At 38.9% G+C, this 20,313-nt stretch overlaps 1 protein-coding gene across 5 annotated transcripts in view; it reads left to right on the top strand.

Annotated features, from left to right (window-relative positions):
* LOC136864136 (ubiquitin carboxyl-terminal hydrolase MINDY-2) overlaps window positions 1-20,313 on the top strand; it is a 424,681-nt gene that overhangs the window by 236,038 nt on the left and 168,330 nt on the right. The window lies entirely within an intron of this gene.

Raw genomic sequence — 20,313 nt, 5'->3', positions numbered from 1 at the left:
TTTAAAAATAAATAATGGTTTTCAATGACAGAAAGATCAGGCATTATTGTGTCTTTCTTCTTTACTCTTAAACCTGAAGGAAAGAACATTTTACTGTGAAAAATTTGATATCAGTATGATGTGTGTGCTCGGATTACTCCATGCAAGATTTGTGCTGGACAAAGCGGAGGCGAGACAGGTTTTTCTCCGGGTACTCCGGTTTTCCATCCGAGGCTTGTATTGTAGTTGAAAACAAGTACAAATTTACTCATCTGCTGACCTGCTAAGCGTAACGCATCTGAGGATTTTCTTTCAGGGTATACTCCCTCAGCCTTTGAAGATCCCTCTTCTCCACAAGGCAGTGGTTTCCTCTTCTAATTTTCCCCAGAGAGGATGGGTTGCCTCATCCACCATCTTCACCATTCCGAAGGTCTCCTTCTGTGCCTAAGATGCTGTTAAGGTCTTCACCCGTAACCCTGGGCATGGGTTCCACGTTATACCCTGTGAGACTGGGTCCCTGCCTGAACTTAGCTCTCCTTCACACCGGCCTACTGATGTGGAGGATACCCACTCCCGCAACGTGAATGCGCCAGACAAGAATTACTCGAGTGAAGGATAGGGAAGATGACCCTATCTCCCTTGAGCCGGGTTAATGATTGTGTATGATGCCACAACCAATCGCTGTGGCGGAAGTAATGGAGCAGGAAAAGTGGAAGGACAGAAAGAAGTGGAGGAGGCTTGTTAACCACACCCGGGTGACTGGAGTGGGACATTGATGATGATGATGATGATGATGATGATGATGATGAATCCAGTTTTTCCTGTCATATTCCATTCCAGCAACACTCTCCAGTATCATTTCATTTCATTTGTTGTCAGCCATTAATCATTGTCCCAGAGGAGTGCGACAGGCTTCGGCAGCCGGCACAATTTCTAACCTCACCGCTGGATGGGAGCTTCATTCATTCCATTCCTGACCCGGTCGAATGACTGGAAACAGGCTGTTGATTTTCATTTTCATGATGTGTGTGTTCCTATTCACTCCTGAAGTATGGCACAAAGTTCTTCACGGTCCGATGCACAGTGAATAGCTGTGACTGTGCGAAAATCTTCAGGGGTAAAATTGTCACTTCCCACATAACGGAAATCACTTTCAACAAAAAAGTCACTATTACTGTCTAAATCATCTGAAAATTCAAGGACATCGGAATCATTCGGCCTTGAACATGGCCCAGCCATTACAAGAAGAAGATTAAGCAAACGTGCAGCAACGGGGGAATGAGAAGATGTATAATTATAGTTCGAGAAGTACAGTGAAAACACGATATACCAATGAAACAAACTCTAAACTAAACGGATAGCATGATAAAATTGACATATTCATAAGCCAACCAAAAATAGATCCACACAGTAACAACTTCGAACAACCACAACATAAACATTCACGGTCAACAGATTTCATTTTTCAAAATTAAAAATATTTTGTAGGGCTGGTGGATATATCTTTTGAGTAGAATGTAAATTTGACACTTTAATTTACTGTGATGATCATCTGTTACCATTTAACAGCCACACAAATGACCAAAATCCCTAAATAGGACAGAGCCGATGTATCGGCGCTGTGAGCATTCTCGCCATAATCTCTTGCGCCGATAGATCGGCATGCTGAGTGCAAGAGGGTTACGGAACACCAGCATTTGCCTGGCATGAAAATGGGAAGCCACGTAAAATAATCTTCAGGGCTGCCGACTGTGGGGTTCCCATGAACCTACTACATTGGCGTAGCAGGGGGAAAGGTGATACTCCCACGTGGCGGATAGGGGGGTCCTAACCAGCTTGCAGGCGGACTTGAGGGAAATAAAATACCTCTCGCGGACCACACACACAACCCCCTATGGGTGGAGGACAGAGATGAAGAATCCACCCACGGTATCCTCTGCCTGTCATAAGAGGCGACTAAAAGGGGCGACCAAGGGATGATCAAATTAGAACCATGACACTACTTGTAATTAGTACCACCACGCAGGGAACACCATGGGTCGCTTTTACTTGTGCATAGTACCACTATGTTAGGTACACACTAGGTTTGTGATTAGTAGCGATAGTGTGTGTTCAGGATGCATTTTACAGTACCTGTGATTCGTACCACTGTATGAGCGACACCATGGTTCTGCCTTGCCTATGATTAGTACCCACTATGTGAGGAACACCACGGGATCGTGCGAATCCCTGTGGTTAGTCCGCATCTGTGAAGAACACCATAGGTTTGCGTTGCCTGTATAGATTTGCGTTGCCTGTAAATAGCAACACAATTGACGAAACACCCCATAGGTCTGTGTTACATGTGCGCATTACATTACCTATGAGTAGTACCATAATGTGTGGAATACCGCGAGTCTACGGTACTTTTGATTAGTACCACAACATGACAAATATCATGGTTCTACTTTCCTAGCGATAAGTACAATTATGAGGGGCCGATGACCTGGATTTTGGACCCGTTTAGACTACAAGCATCCTCAATTTAGTATTGTGCTTCAGAATCAGTCTCTTGGTCAGTAATATTACTGTTTAATGGTAGTTTCTGGGAATGTGGGGCATTGCGGGTCGGATCCACTGATTGTTTCAAATTCGTTCATCGTCCTCAAGTTTTGAATTCTGGTCAGTGGAGGATTATGGATTTTTAATTGTCCTTACATTTCATCTCATTTCATGCCATTAAGGGCTGATGACCTCGATGTTAGGCCCCTTTAAATAAGCATCATCATCATCACCACAGTGGGGTTCGAACCCACTGTCTCCCGAATGCAAGCTGATAGCTACGTGACTCAAACCTTGCAGCCACTTGCTCAGTGCATGCCTTTTGCAATTACCTTTTGACACTATTGCTACTTTAAAATATCGCTGTCTTGACATTGCAACATTTAACTGGCCATGGCTGAAAACTGTCTGAGGTAAATGGAGACTGTCACATCCATTGAGGTTTATTGATCGTGATACAAAATACCAAAAGAATTAGAAATTGATGCCTCTTGATAGAAAATGGAAGTGTTTTATCGGATATTGTTAATTCAGTTAGAGGGATTTGAGCTCTCTGTCCAGCTTCATCTCCACTTATTATTTCCAAATCTACACAATTTTCATACATACTTCTTAGAATTAGGCCCTGATCTTGTTCCGTTAAGGAGATGTTGGGAAACATTCCGATTTCTAAGGAGAGTAACTACGGCTTCAATTTTTAAAATAAGACTATGTGGAGGCAAACCATTAATTCCAAGGAATTCAAGAATTATGTAGGAAATTGAATTAGTTATCTTTCATCTACAGTATTAGTATGTCGACACTAGTGTACGGTTTTGAACTACTGGGTATAAGTCCAATAATATCAATATAGTTGGTCCGTTATTGAACATTATAAATTTTCCAGCTAACTCATTCCTGGTTGCCAGCATTTCCCCATGTGTGCTAAATTGGGCTCATCAGTTGGTAAATAGCACACCTACCAAAATGCATGGCTAGTGCATACTGAGGAGGCCACTGCGTTAGCTGGAAAATTTATAAAGTCCAATAACGGACCAACTATATTGGTATTATAAATTTACTCATTCGGGACAAATATTTCAGGTTCCCGTGGATATCTACATCTGTATCATATAAGCCCAATGACTTTCAAATTAATTAGTTAATTAATTAATTGAGATTGGGAACTTTAGAGAAAAAGGTGGCATCTTTAGCAGAATTGAACGTTTGGCTATTAATTTCATCACGATATCATTATTTACTAAAATTTTGGCTGGTATTTCAATAACATTTGATCAGTCACCATTTACAGTGGGGTAGTCGCCGTTACCGATTTCTTGCAAAAAAAATCACCAAATTCCATTATTTATGGTTTTGCCTGCATATTTTTTATGTAAGTGTAATGTTTTGAAGAAGAATCAAAGAGGAGAGTATTTAATATTATTATAAATAAATAACTCTTTGGCGATAAACAGGCAAAACCTTTATGAAATCTCCCCCAAGTACAGTAATTTTCCCACTTGAAGAAATGGAATGTCATTACTTATCTGCTTTGGAATTTAATTTTTATCCAGACACCAAACTCTCATTTAAATTTAGAGGAATTTTGAATGTAATGTGTACTTTTCTACTGTTAGGCACCAAAACAGCAGCTGTCCCTATCCACGAAATACAGCTGACAAAGACGTCTGACTGCGCATGCGTGCCTATCCCCTTCCACCTCTCCTGCGGTACCACTTCCTCAGCGCTTTCGTGGTTCAGGCGGCCTTGAGGTACTGGCGAGCGCATTTGCCAATCACAATGCTACATTTTTATTTAAGAACTTAAAAATATACTGCAAGAAATTGTTATACTTTTAAAGACACACTGCATATTTACAGGTTAAGAGCTTTCATCAGATTACTTTATGATGTCAGTCGGTTCAACTGTTCTCTCAAACTCGCAGTTACAAAAATCAGCTTAGTGTTTTAAATATATAGATATGTAATTATGATCAAAATACGATACTACAACAATTTTTGATTACTGAAATAGTTCTGGAGATAATTCTAATATACAGTAGTGCTCATAATTGTTTTGACAACAAATTTTGTCACAGTAGTTTTATTCACAGCATAAAATATGAACAAAAAAAATCAAACTAACCTTTTGGGGGTTTGAAAATTGTTTGTAACTAAATTAAATTGTGATAATATAAATTATGAACAACAAAAAATACACTGAAAGTAATTTTTTGGTGGTAGAATATTGTTTGCACAAAATTAAATTGTGGTAACATAAAATATGAACAACAAAAACAGACTTCAAAACAAACTAACTTTTTGGGGGTAGAATATTGTTTGTAACAAAATGAAATTGTGAAATTCAAAAATCATACATGTTTTGACCAAGACCTTTTGAACAAGCAAGTTAATAAAGTGTTTCTTTCAGACTACGGCAACTAATATCTTCTTACATAGCTTTTTGTTTCTATCGTAGCATCACATTTCACAGACATGGATGCAGTAGGGATCTAATTTTGTTCTTTAAGGATTCTTGCCCATTCATATTTCAAACTGTTAAAGAACTCTGCTTTACTCATTTGTGGATCCTGTCCTTACACATGTGTCCAGCAGATCCCACTTGTGTTCTATGGGATTTAAATTTGGACTTTGACTTTTCCATCGCAAAATTTGTATCTTCGTTTGCACATAATCTGTTACACATGTGTATTGATGTTTGGGATCATTATCATATTGAAAACACCATTGTCGGACATATACTTTTTCTAGTCTATGATAGCATATGCTTGTCAAAACATTCTTGTATTCAAGAATCTTCATTATAGCATTGATGCGCACTAATGGGCCTACGCCGTTAGCAGAGAAGCATCCGTAGCTGATGATGTTCCCACCTCCATGTTTTACAATAGGAACTTGGTAGCATGGATGGTGTATTTATTTCTAGGACAACGAACATATTGAATACCATCAGTTGACATATTAAATTTGCTTTCATCACTCTGTAATACCTTAGACCACTCCTGCTGTGTCCAGTGAAAGGCAAGTCTCTTCTTTCTGTTGCATGCACTTTTGAAGGGGTTCTTGCAAGTGTGGTGAGCTAAAAAATCTTGATCATCTAACCTAGGATTTTCAATAGGTATATGGACATCTACTGCATAATTCTGCCTCAGATCAGCAGTGATATGTCGAGCAGTCTTTCTAGGTTGTGTTACTGATTACCTCCTAATTAGCCTGTCTATTCTCGTGGTTGTTTTTTACGGTCGACCTTGTTGTGGTTTATTGTACACATGAGTATGTAATGTGAACAGTTAAAATGTATGAGCAACCTCTGCCTGAGATCTCCCCTTCTGCAAGGCATATATTACTGCCTCCTTAAACTCTATGGAGTACTCTTGATGCTTAGGAGATGGCATTGGGCTAGTTAATAACTTCTTAATTACCCTGCAGCACACAGAAATTCACAATTAAGAATGAAATATCTAAACATTTCTTGTCAAAAGTCTTTAGAACATTCACGGCTATGTTAATGCCCATTGGAAAACACTTACTGAACACTGCAACTCCCCTCCACCCTCGCATACTATAGGTGGATCATCTGTGTTTGTGCTGCCATCATGTAGAAGTTGACACAGTATGTCAAAAGACTTATTAGTGCTATGGCTGTATAATTATAATGTAATGTGACCGTTCGTGGACATAAGTGGTTCGAAAATGATAAATTTCTTCAGTTAGACCTCGGCTAGAATTCAACGGTTCGCATGAAAATCCACTCAAGGGCATGGCCCTTCGACGAGTGTCGGTCACATCTCATCATACATCAGCTGAGAGAAAATAATTCTACGTCCTACCTAATTATATATATAGGCTCTTAAATTATCACTCAAGAAATGAAAATCATAATAAAAGTTTGGAAGGACATTCAGTTTAATTAAATAATTCTAAGAAAATATAATAATATTTGAATAGGCAATATGACTGAGAATGTGATCAATACAGATTCTATCATACTCTGTTGGTTCCGAACATTCATCGTTAATACTTTACTCAATATTAGCTTCAAATTTTTTGATAATTCGACAGTCTTTAAAATGCTTTTATCATGATGAAATTATTAATCACTCAAAAAAAATCTGCCAAACATCAAGTCTTGCAGTTTTTGTTCATTCATTTGGATCACTTTTCCCCATAGTTTGCCCTCCCTGTTCTATATATTTTGTCATTTAAATGTCTTATCTAGCTAATAAACAACTTGAATTCCCTGGGCGGTTAATTCCCTAACGTAGTGTAGAATCATATCTGCTAATTGGCCAAGACACAAGTAATTCCATAGATAAATAATCACAGGGCCGTTACACTCATCAGGATGTTCAGCATCGCCGCACCTGGAAATTAACAACTGCTAACTCCTGACATATACAAATAGAACAATATTAGAAGGTCTGCGCTTCATTAGCTTCTTCTCCATGTCTGCTGAAAAATAATTCTACTGCTCAAATAACTACATCAAGCAATACTTCGAGTGCTAATACACAGTAACAGGTGACATTAATTTCAAATACTTCCTTGTCTACTGTTTGGATGTGTTAATTATCGAGGATCCTAAACTATTCGTCCGCTAATCTATTTATTTCCTCTACGCTGTACCACAATCTTATATTATGATGAATCCTATGCGCTCGACATTAATTTCTTCAAAATACCTCCAAATCCCAGCATTACATTATATTGCTTGCCTATCCAACTCTTTAAAATACGCGGTGAACATTTCATTTAACATCATTATCCTAAACTCGTTAACCTTCTCGAAGATTAATCACGCTACCGGATCATGCAATTCAACAAATCACATACACAATTATAACCACACCAATTATCATAACATTCGACGACTCTATACTCGCCATACTTCATCAAAATGTGCACCACATCTGCATTATTACTCGAATATATAAGCATAGGTATCGAAGATCCTTAACACCACGCATATGAACATCGCACAACTCGCAGTAAACTAGCACTTCATTAACTCATTCTGCTGAGCGAATTATTTGAGAGGATCACAACATTAACAACATCACATACATATACACATTCACAGACTTACCTGCAAACACTCGATATTACCTTACCATAATTAACTTCCACAATTCTTCAAATAGTATAAGAGCAACGGATGAAACATAATTGCGCCTATCCCTGTTAAACGCTGACGATAAACCGAAATCCTATCTCGTTAACGGTCAGACCAACACTTCACAAAATAAACAACGACCGACACGTTAGGTTATTCAAGTTGTTTTCTTAAAGTCACCTGCATGTGATGACAAATCTAATACTACAATAAGCTACTACAAATAGAACAGCGCAAGACAATACTTGGGTACTTATCGTTTGGAGTCACTGACGTTCACCCCATCCTTCAGGTTGTAATATTTCTGGACATCCGTTTTTATGTTATTTCGGTCATCCCAGCAGAGCTCGGATCCATCAGGATCCTAGTTTAGCTTAAGCGCCCATCTCCGTCTTATTGATGTCCTGAATCATAATCATTAACAATCTTGTTGTTCTCCAAACCCTGGAACTCGTACACATTATATTAGACAGAGTTTAAACAGACTTTACATCCACACTTTCATTTACTGATACTCGCCTGCATGTATCGGCACCGTATAATCAATTATTACCCTCCTTTAAGCTATATAATATCTTAAAATTCTACTGATTTCCTCATTTCTTCTGAATACGTCAAATCTATTCTCAATATCGACCTTCTATCTGCTCTCCTTCATACATAGTCAAGAAAAAAAACAAAATTCCATTTAAATTATCTCACAACAATAATTGGTTCACATTTCATGATTCATATAAAAACTGCTATATTATAATCTCCATTACACATGTTTCTGACATTTGAGGAACTTTGACATTACAATCACTCCCTTCACTCACAGAGTTTCGCAAAGGAAAACATTCTACCCTTTATTTTTTCAAACACATATGATACGTCACTTCGCACATGCCTTCTTGATGGTTGACCTTGCATTGCTTTAAGTTATTCCATGGCCTCCGCTGTGACTTTTCCCGGACTAAATATTATGTATGACATTTCCTCTTCACAACTGTTGACACAATTTCTCCTTACTGGTCTCTGTATTTCAACTATTCTTAACTCAATCCTCAATATACCACGGGGTTCTGAGCTATATTTTCCTATTTCATTCCATAAGATTTTCTATTAATGTGCAAATTGTCTCAGGTTTTTTTATTATTATTTTATACGTGGTTGGACGTATAAACTGGACGTATTCCGGCGATTTATGTACTCATGTGCCGCTCTCATTGATCTGTTTATATTATAACTTTCAATGATTCCTACGCTCTTGACATTAATATCATTGAAAGGTTACAGTAAGTACATCATTAATTGACCATTCATTCACATATTCTTACTTCAGTCATTCCACAAGTCTGTTCGATGAATCAGACAAGTACCTTTGGCAGTTCACCCTAAATTTATTAAGGAAAATCATGTATGTAATGTTGGGGTGGGGGGAGGGAATTCCATGACCTAGCAGCAGAGATTCAAAAGAGTGGCGATAGATAGTAGTGTGGTGCATAGGTATAATAAGAGAAGAACCAGATCATGTACTATGGTGATGATTGAATAAGAGGATTTTAAAGAGTGTAGAAAGGTAATTTTGTATATCTGAACTGAGTATCCTGTGATTGGATGAGAGGAATTTAAAGAGCAAAGAAAGGAGATTTCGTATATCTGAATTGAGTATTCTCTGGAGAAGGGTTAGTGAATGGTGTTTATGACAGTCTTTCATTCAAAGCCACAACAGTTTTCTACAATAAGGTGTTGCGTGTCTATCATAATGTACATTAAAGATAAATCTAATACAGCTATTTAAAGTCCAGTCTAGTTTCTTATCACTGTCTTGTATTATGTCCAGTGATACAGACTGAGTGAGATAATTAGACTTGTAACAGAGGACAGGAATAAAGATAGGGCTCTCTTAATCAATGTACAGGGTATGGTAGGTGGGCAAGAGGGAGGGGAAGGAAGGGGAAAAGTTGTGGAAGGCAGGTGGGCTAATGATTTAAGGTGAACTGAAATGAGGGCTAATGGTTTTCCTCAGGCAGTGGGCCCAGGAGAGGTATCAGTGAGGAATCTGTTATGAGTCACTGCAGGTAGATCAGCAGAGGGACGATGGAGATCAGGAAAGTGTTACGGAGGAGGGGTGGTTGGGCAGGGCAAGAGAAAAGGGAAGTGTAGTGTAGGTGATAGGAAGACGGAGCTGGAACAGGGCAGTGAGCAGGAGGAAAGGGAGGAGGAAGTGGATTCTGCAGGCATCTGGGAAGTTACGGGAGACCAGGTGAAGAGAGGATCAAATGAGGACGTTGGAGTTGAGGCTCTGGTCATGGGCGAGTCAGTTGTCGGGCATGCAGGCAAAGTGTGTGGAGGAAAGGGAACCAGAGTAGAGTGCTATCCAGGAATCAGGTTAAGGCAGTTGTTGAGGAAGATAGAAAGGAGGGACGAGGGTAAGGAGAAGGTGGTATTCTTCCACGTTTGTACCAATAATGTAAGGCAAGCAGGAATAGGCACTAACATAGTTGGGGATGTGTGGGATCTCGTTACAGCAGCATGGCAGAAGTTTAAGGAAGCAGAGATTGATATCAGTGGGACACTATGTAGGAGGAATACTGACTGGAGAGTAATTGGGGATATAAATGAGACTGTGGAATGGGTACGTGGTAAATTGGGAGTGAGATTTGTAGATCCTAATGGGTGGGCAGGAGATAGGAGTCTGTTCTCAGATGGCCTTCACTTGAACCACGGTGGTATGTATCAGTTAAAAAATTAGTTTAGAAGGGTTATAGGGAGGTACATTCAGGGAAACAGGGTGGACTAGGGAGCGGTGATAAGGGTACAGGGATCTGGACATCAAGTAGGGATGACATAAAAATGTTAGTGTTGAACTGTAGAAATATTGTAAAGAAAGGAATAGAATGAAGTAATTTAATAGATATATGTACAGTTCTTACCAGATATTGTAATAGGAGTTGAATCATGGCTGAAAAATGATATAATGGATGCAGAAATTTTCTTGCAGAACTGGAGTGTTTATTGTAGAGACAGCATATGAATGGTAGGAGAGGGAGTATTCATTCTGGTGAAAGAAGAGTTGCAAGCTACAAGAAAGTTAAAAATGACAAACATGAAATTCTACGTGTAAGGCTCATCTCTAAAAATAATAATAGGCAACTTGAAGTTTTTAGGGTGTATAGACCTAGAAAGGGTGACACAGACGATGATTCAGAATTATTTGATAATATAATCAGCTATGTGAGAAATGATACGGAAAAGGACATGATTGCGGCAGGTGATCTCATTTTACCAAATGTCAGTTGGGAGAGTAATGTGAACAGCAGGAAGCGTGACCAACAAATGACAAATAGGTTAATCTGGGAAGGACAGCTGAATCAGAAAGTGATGGAACAAACTAGGGGGAAGAATATTCTGGACGTGGTGCTGGTAAAACTAGATGAGCTCTATAGTGAAACTGAAGTAATAGATGGTATTAGTGGTCACGAAGCTGTTTTTATTGTAGTTAAAAATAAATGTGAAAGGAAGATCGTAAAAGGAGGACTATTAGGCAGTACCATGTGGCTGATAAGAGAGGCATTAGGGAGTCTGAAAAAGAAGTAATAATGATCAGTAGAGAATGGTAAATAAAAATGTAAACAGATTGTGGGACAGGTTTAAAGCAGTTGTGGAGGAATGTGAAAACAGGTATGTACCATTAAAGGCAGTAAGGAATGGTTAGTCTTACTATATTTTCAAGAAGTAAAGAGACTAAGAAAGAGGTGCAGATTGGAAAGAAATAGAGTTAGAAATGGTTGTGGAAGTAAGGAGAAATTGAAGTAACTTACTAGGAAATTGAATCCAGTGAAGAAGTCACCTAAGGATAACATGATGGCTAGCATAATTGGCAGTTACACAAAATTTAGTGAAAAATGAAATGGTATGTATAGGTATTTTAAGCAGAAACAGGTTCCAAGAAGGACATTCCAGGAATCGTTAATGAACAAGGGGGGGGGGGTATGCAAGGATCTACCGAAGGCAGAAGTAGTCAGTCAGCAGTATGTGAAGATTCTTGGGTACGAGGATGATGTGACTAATAGTAATGAAGTACTGAAATTTACCTATGTTAGCAAAGACATTTACAATAAGATACAAAAGTTGAATAGTAGAAAAGCAGCTGGGATTAATAAGATTTCTGGGGATATGCTAAAGACAATGGGTTGGGATATAGTACCATATCTGTAGTACTTATTTGATTATTGTTTGTATGAAGGAGGTGTACCAAATGACTGGAGAGTTGCTATAGTTGCCCTGTGTATAAAGGAAAGGGTGATAGACATAAAGCTGAAAATTACAGGCCAGTCAGTTTGACATGCATTGCAAGTAAGCTTTGGGAAAGCATTCTTTCTGATTATATTAGACATGTTTGCAGAATTAATAACCATTTTGATAGAAGACATGGGATGCTGTGTTTATAGAAAATAGAACACAGAGAATTAGAGTAGGTGAAGCATTATCTGATCTGTAATTATTAAGAGAGGAATTCCTCAATGCAATATTATTGGAACTTGATGTTTTCTATATATATAAATGATACAAGTAAAGAACTGGAATCAGGGGTAACACTTATTGCAGATGATGTTATACTGTATAGAGTAATAAATAAGTTACAAGATTGTGAGCAACTGCAAAAAGACCTCAACAATGTAGTGAGTTTCACTAATAGGAAAAGTCATCTCAGTTTTAATTACTGCATTGATGGGGTGAATGTTCCTTACGGGGCTCATTTTAAGTACCTAGTTGTTAATGAAAGGAAAGATCTTCATGGGGTCAGTCACATAAGCAGTATTATAGATAAAGGATATAGATCTCTGCACGTGTTTATGAGGGTATTTAGGGGTTGTAGTAAGGATGTAAAGGAGAGAGCATATAATTCTCTGGTAAGACCCCAGCTAGAGTACGGTTCCAGTGTATGGGACCCTCTTCAGGATTACTTGATTTGAGAAGCGGGAAAATTCCAAAGAAAAGAGCTCTATTTGTTCTGGTCGATTTCCGACAAAAGAGTAGCGTAACGAAAACGTTGCAAAGCTTGGGCTGGGAAGATTTAGGCTGCGCGTCCACTGGAAGCGACTACATGTGACTGGGGTCATCCACTGCAGGCGACTTCGCACGGCTTTTAGTTGCCATTTGTACTCAGGTCTGTGTGTGTTTCCGTTGTAGAGATTGTCAAGTTATTAAAGTTATTAAACATATTAAATATTCTGTGAGATGGATGATGAGGATTTAGTTTACATTCTGGAGAGTCCCTACCTGATGAGGCATCGGAGGAAAAATCGTAAAAGAAGACATCGGTGCTGGGTAAACCCAATACTAGCTAAAAGGATGCCAATGGGAGAATTCAATCATCTACTATTAGTAGGGGAAGGGGAAACAGATCCCATCCTCCCGTTCTACCAATAGGCTGAGCTGTTTCCCCTTCCGCTACTAATAGCACTGCTCCCCCGCGTACTGCCCCTAGCCAAGTTACGCCGGGCGAGAGGAAACATAATTTTAATACGAGCAGTAGCATGGCGAGAAGCAAGTCAGAGCGAGGCTCAGATGTGAACCAGCTATAGGGAGTTTCACCAACTTTGATGGTAAGCTTTTACGTCCCGCATTTGTGACGAAAACTCATTTCTTAAATTTCTGAGGGTTTTAAACCCATTAATTGCATATATCTCTCTTTCTTTCCAGACCTTGCATTTTGAAAGGAATATTCATAAGAATTAAGCTATCAATATAGTGGGCATGCAGCGCAGATCTTTGCCATACGACAGGCTATCTCACTTGTCAGAGGCATTAGATTCCTTCTAACAGAAATAGCTTATTTCTTGAAAGGAATTTTCATAAGAATTTTAGCTTTTTAGTATTCTGATGTGGATATGGTTCCATTTTCCTATTCCAAGATCAGAATTCAAATATCCCTCAGTCAGTACTCTGAAGCTACCAGCACTGCATGTCATATTTACAAGAAATGTCATTCAAATTTTAACATTGAAATAATGTTTTTACAAGAAGTGATGTACAGTTTTGTGTAAATATTATTTATTGTCTTTAGTGTGTTCTCAAACAGCTCATAAAGGACATGGGTTCTTCCATTTTTAGAATTATTAGACAGCAACAATAAGTATCGTAATCTGTTACGAGGGGTTATGGCTGAAGAAGTCTTAAAGTAGACGAAACATTTTCCAAAGTATGTTTAATATATTTTAATATTAAATAGTTTTCACTTGTAAAGTGAAGTGTATTGATTAAGTGGACCAGTAAACCTAACACTAGTTCTTTATTTAAGAGGCTGTGGCCCCAGGAGGAATCATCGGTCGTACACATTCTTCACTTTCTAAAGATTTATGTCCCCAAAAAGAATCAGAAAGAGCAAAACATCACCGGACGGTACTTGCCATTTGAATACATTATTATTATTATTATTATTATTATTATTATTATTATTATTATTATTATTATTATTATTATTATTATTATTTACATTTTATGGCCTTCATTGGACCACTCTAGCCAACTTTATACAAATAATTTTTCAGTTTCCTGTCAGCTCAGTACTTCTTCATTCTCTCGGGTCTTACCTTTCTTTCTTCATCGGAAATCACCCTTTCTATTGTCTGTTTGTTGATTCTGGTTTTACCGGGCGAGTTGGCCGTGCGGTTAGGGGTGCACGGCTGTGAGGTTGTATCTGGGAGATAGTGGGTTCAAATCCCACTGTCGGCAGCCCTGAAGATGGTTTTCTGTGGTTTCCCATTCTCACATCAGGCAACTGCTGGGGCTTTACCTTAATTAAGGCCACGGCGGCTTCCTTCCAACTCCTAGGCCTTTCCTATCCCATCATCACCATAAGACCTATCTGTGTCGGTGCGACGTAAAGCCACTTGCAAAAAAATAATTCTGGTTTGCAGTCTGGTTTGTTTGTGAGTTTCCAGATTTTTGCGGTTTTGTTTCTTAGGTATTCCACTGTAATTTGTAGTTCATCCATATCTTCCTTGATTTCTGTAATCCACGTAATGTTGCACTTATTATTCCATAATTTTTCTATTATTCTCCTGATGATCCTGTTCACTGGTGTCCTGATTAGATGTTCAAAAAATGAAATGTGTTTCTTCCTGATTGTGCTCATTACTGGTTCTATTTTCTTGTAGACTGTTTCATTAGAAGCTACTCTCCAGTGTTCATTTGTTTGGTATGATTTGTTGATGCACATTCTAATGATTCTTCTCTCTATTTGAATAAATTATGAAACCAATCTTTCAATTATGTGGATCCCATTTTTCTGAATGTTGTAGGAACAACGTTCTCAAGTTTCTCAAGTTCTTTCAAAGTTATGATTAGAGGTCCTAGCAGCATGCTGGCTGCTGCCACTGTTGACATTATTGTATAACTGTGCGTTGTGGCCACCTCTAATTGCACTATGGCGCAAACCATTCTTGTTCTTTTTATAACCAGTGTCCTACCCGAATACATCTCCAAATTGAGCCCACTTTCATCACAATTACATATGTTTCCAAGGGTGAGAGACTCTAGAACTGTTGTAACCTCATCTAGGAATGTTTCTGCTGTTGATACAATGTCTATTTCTTGATGATCCCCTGTGGGTGGGGGATGCAGACGAAGAATACACCCACAGTATCCCCTGCCTGTCGTAAGAGGTGATTAAAAGGGGTGACCAAGGGATGATTGTATTAGAACCATGAAACTACTTGTGATTAGTACCACCACACAGGGAACACCATGGGTCGCTATTACTTGCGCGTAGTACCACTATGTTAAGTACCAAATAGGTTTGTGATTAGTAGCTACAGAGTACCTTGCCGGCTTCTACAGTACCTGTGATTAGTACCACGTTAGGGCCAACACCATAGGTGAGCGACACCATGGTTCTGACTTGCCTATGATTGGTACCCACTATATGAGGAACACCAAGGGATAGCACAAGTCCCTGTGGTTAGTACACTTATTTGATGAACACCATACGTTTGCGTTGCCTGTAAATGGCGCCTCAATGTGCGAAACACCATAGGTCCGTATTCCATTTGCAAATTTCATTACCTGTGAGTAGTACCATAATGTGTGGAATACAGCAAGTCTATGCTACTTTTAATTAGTACCGCAGCATGACAAATACCATGGTTCTATTTTCCTAGCGATAAGTACCATTATGAGGGGCCAGTGACTTGGATTTTGGACCCCTTTCGACTACAAGCATCATCGATTCAGTATCTTGTTATAGAAGCTGTCCCTTGGTCAATAATACTATTGTTTTATGCCAGCTTCTCTGAATGTGAGGCACTGTGGGTCAGTTCCACTGATTGTTTTAAATTCATATTCATCCATCCATCCATCCATCCATCCATTCATTCGTCATCACGTTTTTAATTCTGATCAGTGGAGGTTTTTGGACTTTTAATTTGTCATTTCATTTTGTCTCATTTCGTACCATTAGGGGCCGATGACCTAGATGTTAGGCCCCATTAAACAAGCATCATCATTATCATCATCATCATCATCATCATATAATTTCTTGATGGATTGCCTTTGATGTTTTTACAATTGTTATTTTCTGCGAAATGATATTATAGCGAACCTCAAACTGCTACACCCATGAATGACTGGGTTTAAACCCCGTACATTGCGCTTCCTGCACAGCTCACATAGTCCACTGTTCGATTGTCACATCATGTATTACTTCACTGTTTTGATGGGCAACATCAAATTGGGTTTTTACAGCACGTTATTCTCCTCGGTTTGTTGCAGTAGGTGCTTCCACTTTTTACATGCCCTGCCCAAAAATATAAACATTTCGTACTTTTAAATGACATAAACCAAACCAAATCCCATGGTGTAACACCCCCGAAGGGCCATGGCGTACCAAGCGACCCCTGCTCAGCCCGAAGGCCTGCAGATTATGAGGTGACATGTGGTCAGCACAACAATTCCTCTCGGCTGTTATTCATGGCTTTCTAGACTAAGGCCACCATCTCACCATCAGATAACTCCTCGATTGTAATCACTTAGGTTGAGTGGACCTCGAACGAGCCCTCAGATCCAGGTAAAAATCCCATACCTGGCTGGGAATTGAACCTGGGGCCTCTGGGTAAGAGGCAGGTACACTGCCCCTACACCACGGTGCTGGCTTTTAAATGACATAACTTATGTTTAATAGTCAGAAAGGCAAATGGGTGCCTCTTACTGCTTTTCCAGTACTCAACAGCCTTTCAGTATAGTCCACATCTACATACGCATCTCTCATGTTCCTGCATGAGTGATCATTGGTAATCAAATTATCATAATCAGAGTTGTTTCTGTTACTGTCATATGATAATTAATTTGAGGCAACAGTAAGAGTAGAATAGCTGCCCACGTTTATTTTACTGCTTTCTATGCAACTGAATACCTGTCTATACCGATAAGCACAACAGATAAATGCACTGTTTACAAAAGACGAAAGCAACAAAAGAAAAACATCAACATACCATCCAAACTGCCCAACAGGTCTTGTTCTTGAAGGGCACTGCTGTGATTACATCTACTGACCTTCTTATACACACACAACTGTACACTGGCACCAACACTCATAGTGATGTAATTGCTCCATCCTACGCTCGATTAATGCATTTAGCTATATGACGCTGCATATTTGATTTTTAATTTTTTTCTCTATCATACAATTACTTCCTTCTTGCCTCCAATAATTTAGGGGTCCCCAGATTTCCCTTGCATGGTTTAATATGGTCTTGCTCACACTTCTAAAGGACACAGTCACGAGAAAACTGCTTCATTTCAATGCACTCTTTGCGTGCCACACTCGATATGTGATAGTGCAGGAGTTTTATTATGATAGAGTGATTTCTCTGCCTAACTACCTCGGCAGATGTTCGGGTGCATTGTCCCAGTGTAAGACAGCAATCAACAACATTCATAGTTCAGTTGATAATTTATTTATAAGATATCGAATGACTACTCATAAACATTCTCAGACTGTTCTTCTGGAACACCCTGTATTAAGAGACAGTTCCTTCGATTATACCGTTCAGCCTGGTCCAACCTATCGTCTTATTTCTGCAGGTGATCCTTCAAAGCTTCCAGTTTTTTTTTCAGATCACTGATTTTTGCACTGATATGCGACTTGAATGCCACAAAATTGCTGTCCAGTGATCATGGTGTATTCGGTGGGCTGTGGTTGGCAGTATGTTTTTTCAGAATCCAAGCAATCCTAAAAGTCTTTCATGGTCTCTTCAGATTCATTTATTTTGTTTGTCGCTTCCTTTAGAGCCATGGTGGCACACAGAATATGTAGTAATTTTAAAACTTTTACTCTGGAACCGCTTTAATATATTATATACCTAGAACTGCCAATGCAGTCATTTTGACCGCCATTGGAATAATTATATTTTCGTTCTCAGTACAAATAGTTACTCATTATTATCATTCTGCCTCTGTTTCTGTACATTGATTTATCTGTTTCAATACTGATTTGTCAATAAAAGGACGCCATACATTCAGTACACTGTTGTAAGAAACACGCTGCTTTGAATATGGAGTAGGTCATGGATTTTCTTTCTAGATGGTATGGCGAGCAAACCTACCATGTGTAGTTTTCCCAAAAATCTGATGCAGTTCATCAGTACCTAACAACATATTACCAGACCTTGGGAGGCTTTTATCTTGGTCGACGCATCCTCCCTGATACAGTGTTTTACTGGTTACAGTTTCTACGGCTGTACGAGTCATAATTGAAAACTCGTCAGTACTCAGCCTGTACGTGACATTATAACAATTGGAATGTGGTATAAATCAAGGAATTTTGCTTTACTTTGCACCAACACAGATAGGTCTTATGGCGGCAATGGGATAGGAAAGGGCTAGGAGTGGGAAGGAAGTGGCCATGGCCTTAATTAAAGTACAGACCTGGTGTGAAAAAGGGAAACCACAGAAAACCATATTCAGGCTGCCAACAGTGGGGTTCAAAGCTACTATCTTCTGAGTGCAAGCTCACAGCTGCGGGACCCTAACCACATAGCCAATTTGCTTGCTAATATAGTAAAACTAGCTCAAAGTGGAATCTCAAGGGACCAACATTTGTTTTCCAAATTAGATAAGTTTCTGCATTACACAAAACATGATACAGTATACAGTAGTTTTAAATATTATTTAGAGCTTACCCGTATCTGCTTACGCATGACGCTTGGTTATCCAGATTGATGTGGTGTGTCATAAGTTGTTCATCAATTCGAATGAAGTTCCCTGCCTGTTTCTTGCTTGACACAAGTTGGATATTGCCAGTGCATTTTCAAACACTTCGTTCTTTCCACCATCTGTGTTATTTCTCTCCAAACACGTGCATCAGTTTGTTCAAAGAATGACATTGATGATACCAGCACCAGAAATACACAAATGTTGTACGCAGGACTACATCAGTCCCTAATATTTCCGCATTGTACAGGTAGATTTTAAAGAATTCCTTCATTTTTCATTTCCTTTTCAGTGTTGAAGATATTTCGTATTGTACAAAAGTAAGAACATTAAAACGCCGTAAGCTTCGCCGGGACCAAGAAAATATTCTGTAGTGGACAAGTTTCCGCTTCATTCAAGTTTCGCTTTGAGCACGTTTTACTGTAATAATAATAATAATCTTGTGTAGGTCCGATGACCTCTAGATGTTGGGCCCATTAAAACAACAACAACAATCATCAATCTTGTGTCCTCATCCTGAGATAGTGCAGCTCTTTTCAGGCACACCTCTAAGGGAGGTGAGCTCCATGTACCATTTTAACCACATACCAGCCATCCTTCCATTCTTAAATCTCTGGCAGTACCAGGAATTGAACCTGGGCCTCTAAGAATGACAGTTAATAGCACTATTATGCTACGGAGGCAGAAAATAATAATAATAAATAATAATAATAATAATAATACCAACAACAACTTACCTTTGCCCTGAACAATCCGGCTTTCAGCGTGATCTGAATCACTGCTTTCTGTGTGATCACTTGATTGGCAGTAATTTTCATCTGCAGCTTCTTGTCCTAGGTTTTCTGTATCTGGACCACACTCCGCATCAGACGTATCTTCTGGAATGTCGGGCTATAGACTCGGCAACTCTATATCGGTTAGAGGTTGCGATCTACGAGACATAATATAGTGTACTGTGATATGCTGACAAATGACGACACTACTGGAAACACAGAGCAAACAAATCTTGTACAGTTCATAATATAGTAGATTTCCATTGTTATCTTTCAATATTACCAATGCTGTTAGTATAATTATGTGCAGATGATTATATCTCAATGATAGCTGTAGACAGGAGTTAAAATACATTTTTAAACAGTGGTAAATGACCGCTCCGGCAGTTGTAGGTACACTCGTTAATAATGCCCATCCAATGATGCTAAGTGAATTATATTTATTATGGATGAAACTGACCACTAGTTGGGAAAAGCCACTGTAGCTCAATATCCTACGATAAAAACTGTTGTCAGAATAGAGTTTGAAAAACATGTGGCAGTCATTTTGCCCGCTCCAGTGGTTCTATTGTTTACATTTAGTCACACTTGCACACACGTTTTGCAGCTTATATTGCAGTTTGAGCTTGATGTTGGTGGAATGTTATTACTCTTTCACTAAGAGAACATTTTTAATTGGAGTCAGTGTCATTAATTGAGCTGGATGCTC

Source organism: Anabrus simplex, chromosome 2 (genome assembly GCF_040414725.1).
Source record: "Anabrus simplex isolate iqAnaSimp1 chromosome 2, ASM4041472v1, whole genome shotgun sequence".
NCBI lineage: Eukaryota > Metazoa > Arthropoda > Insecta > Orthoptera > Tettigoniidae > Anabrus > Anabrus simplex.
This window is presented reverse-complemented; position numbering and strand designations above follow the sequence as displayed.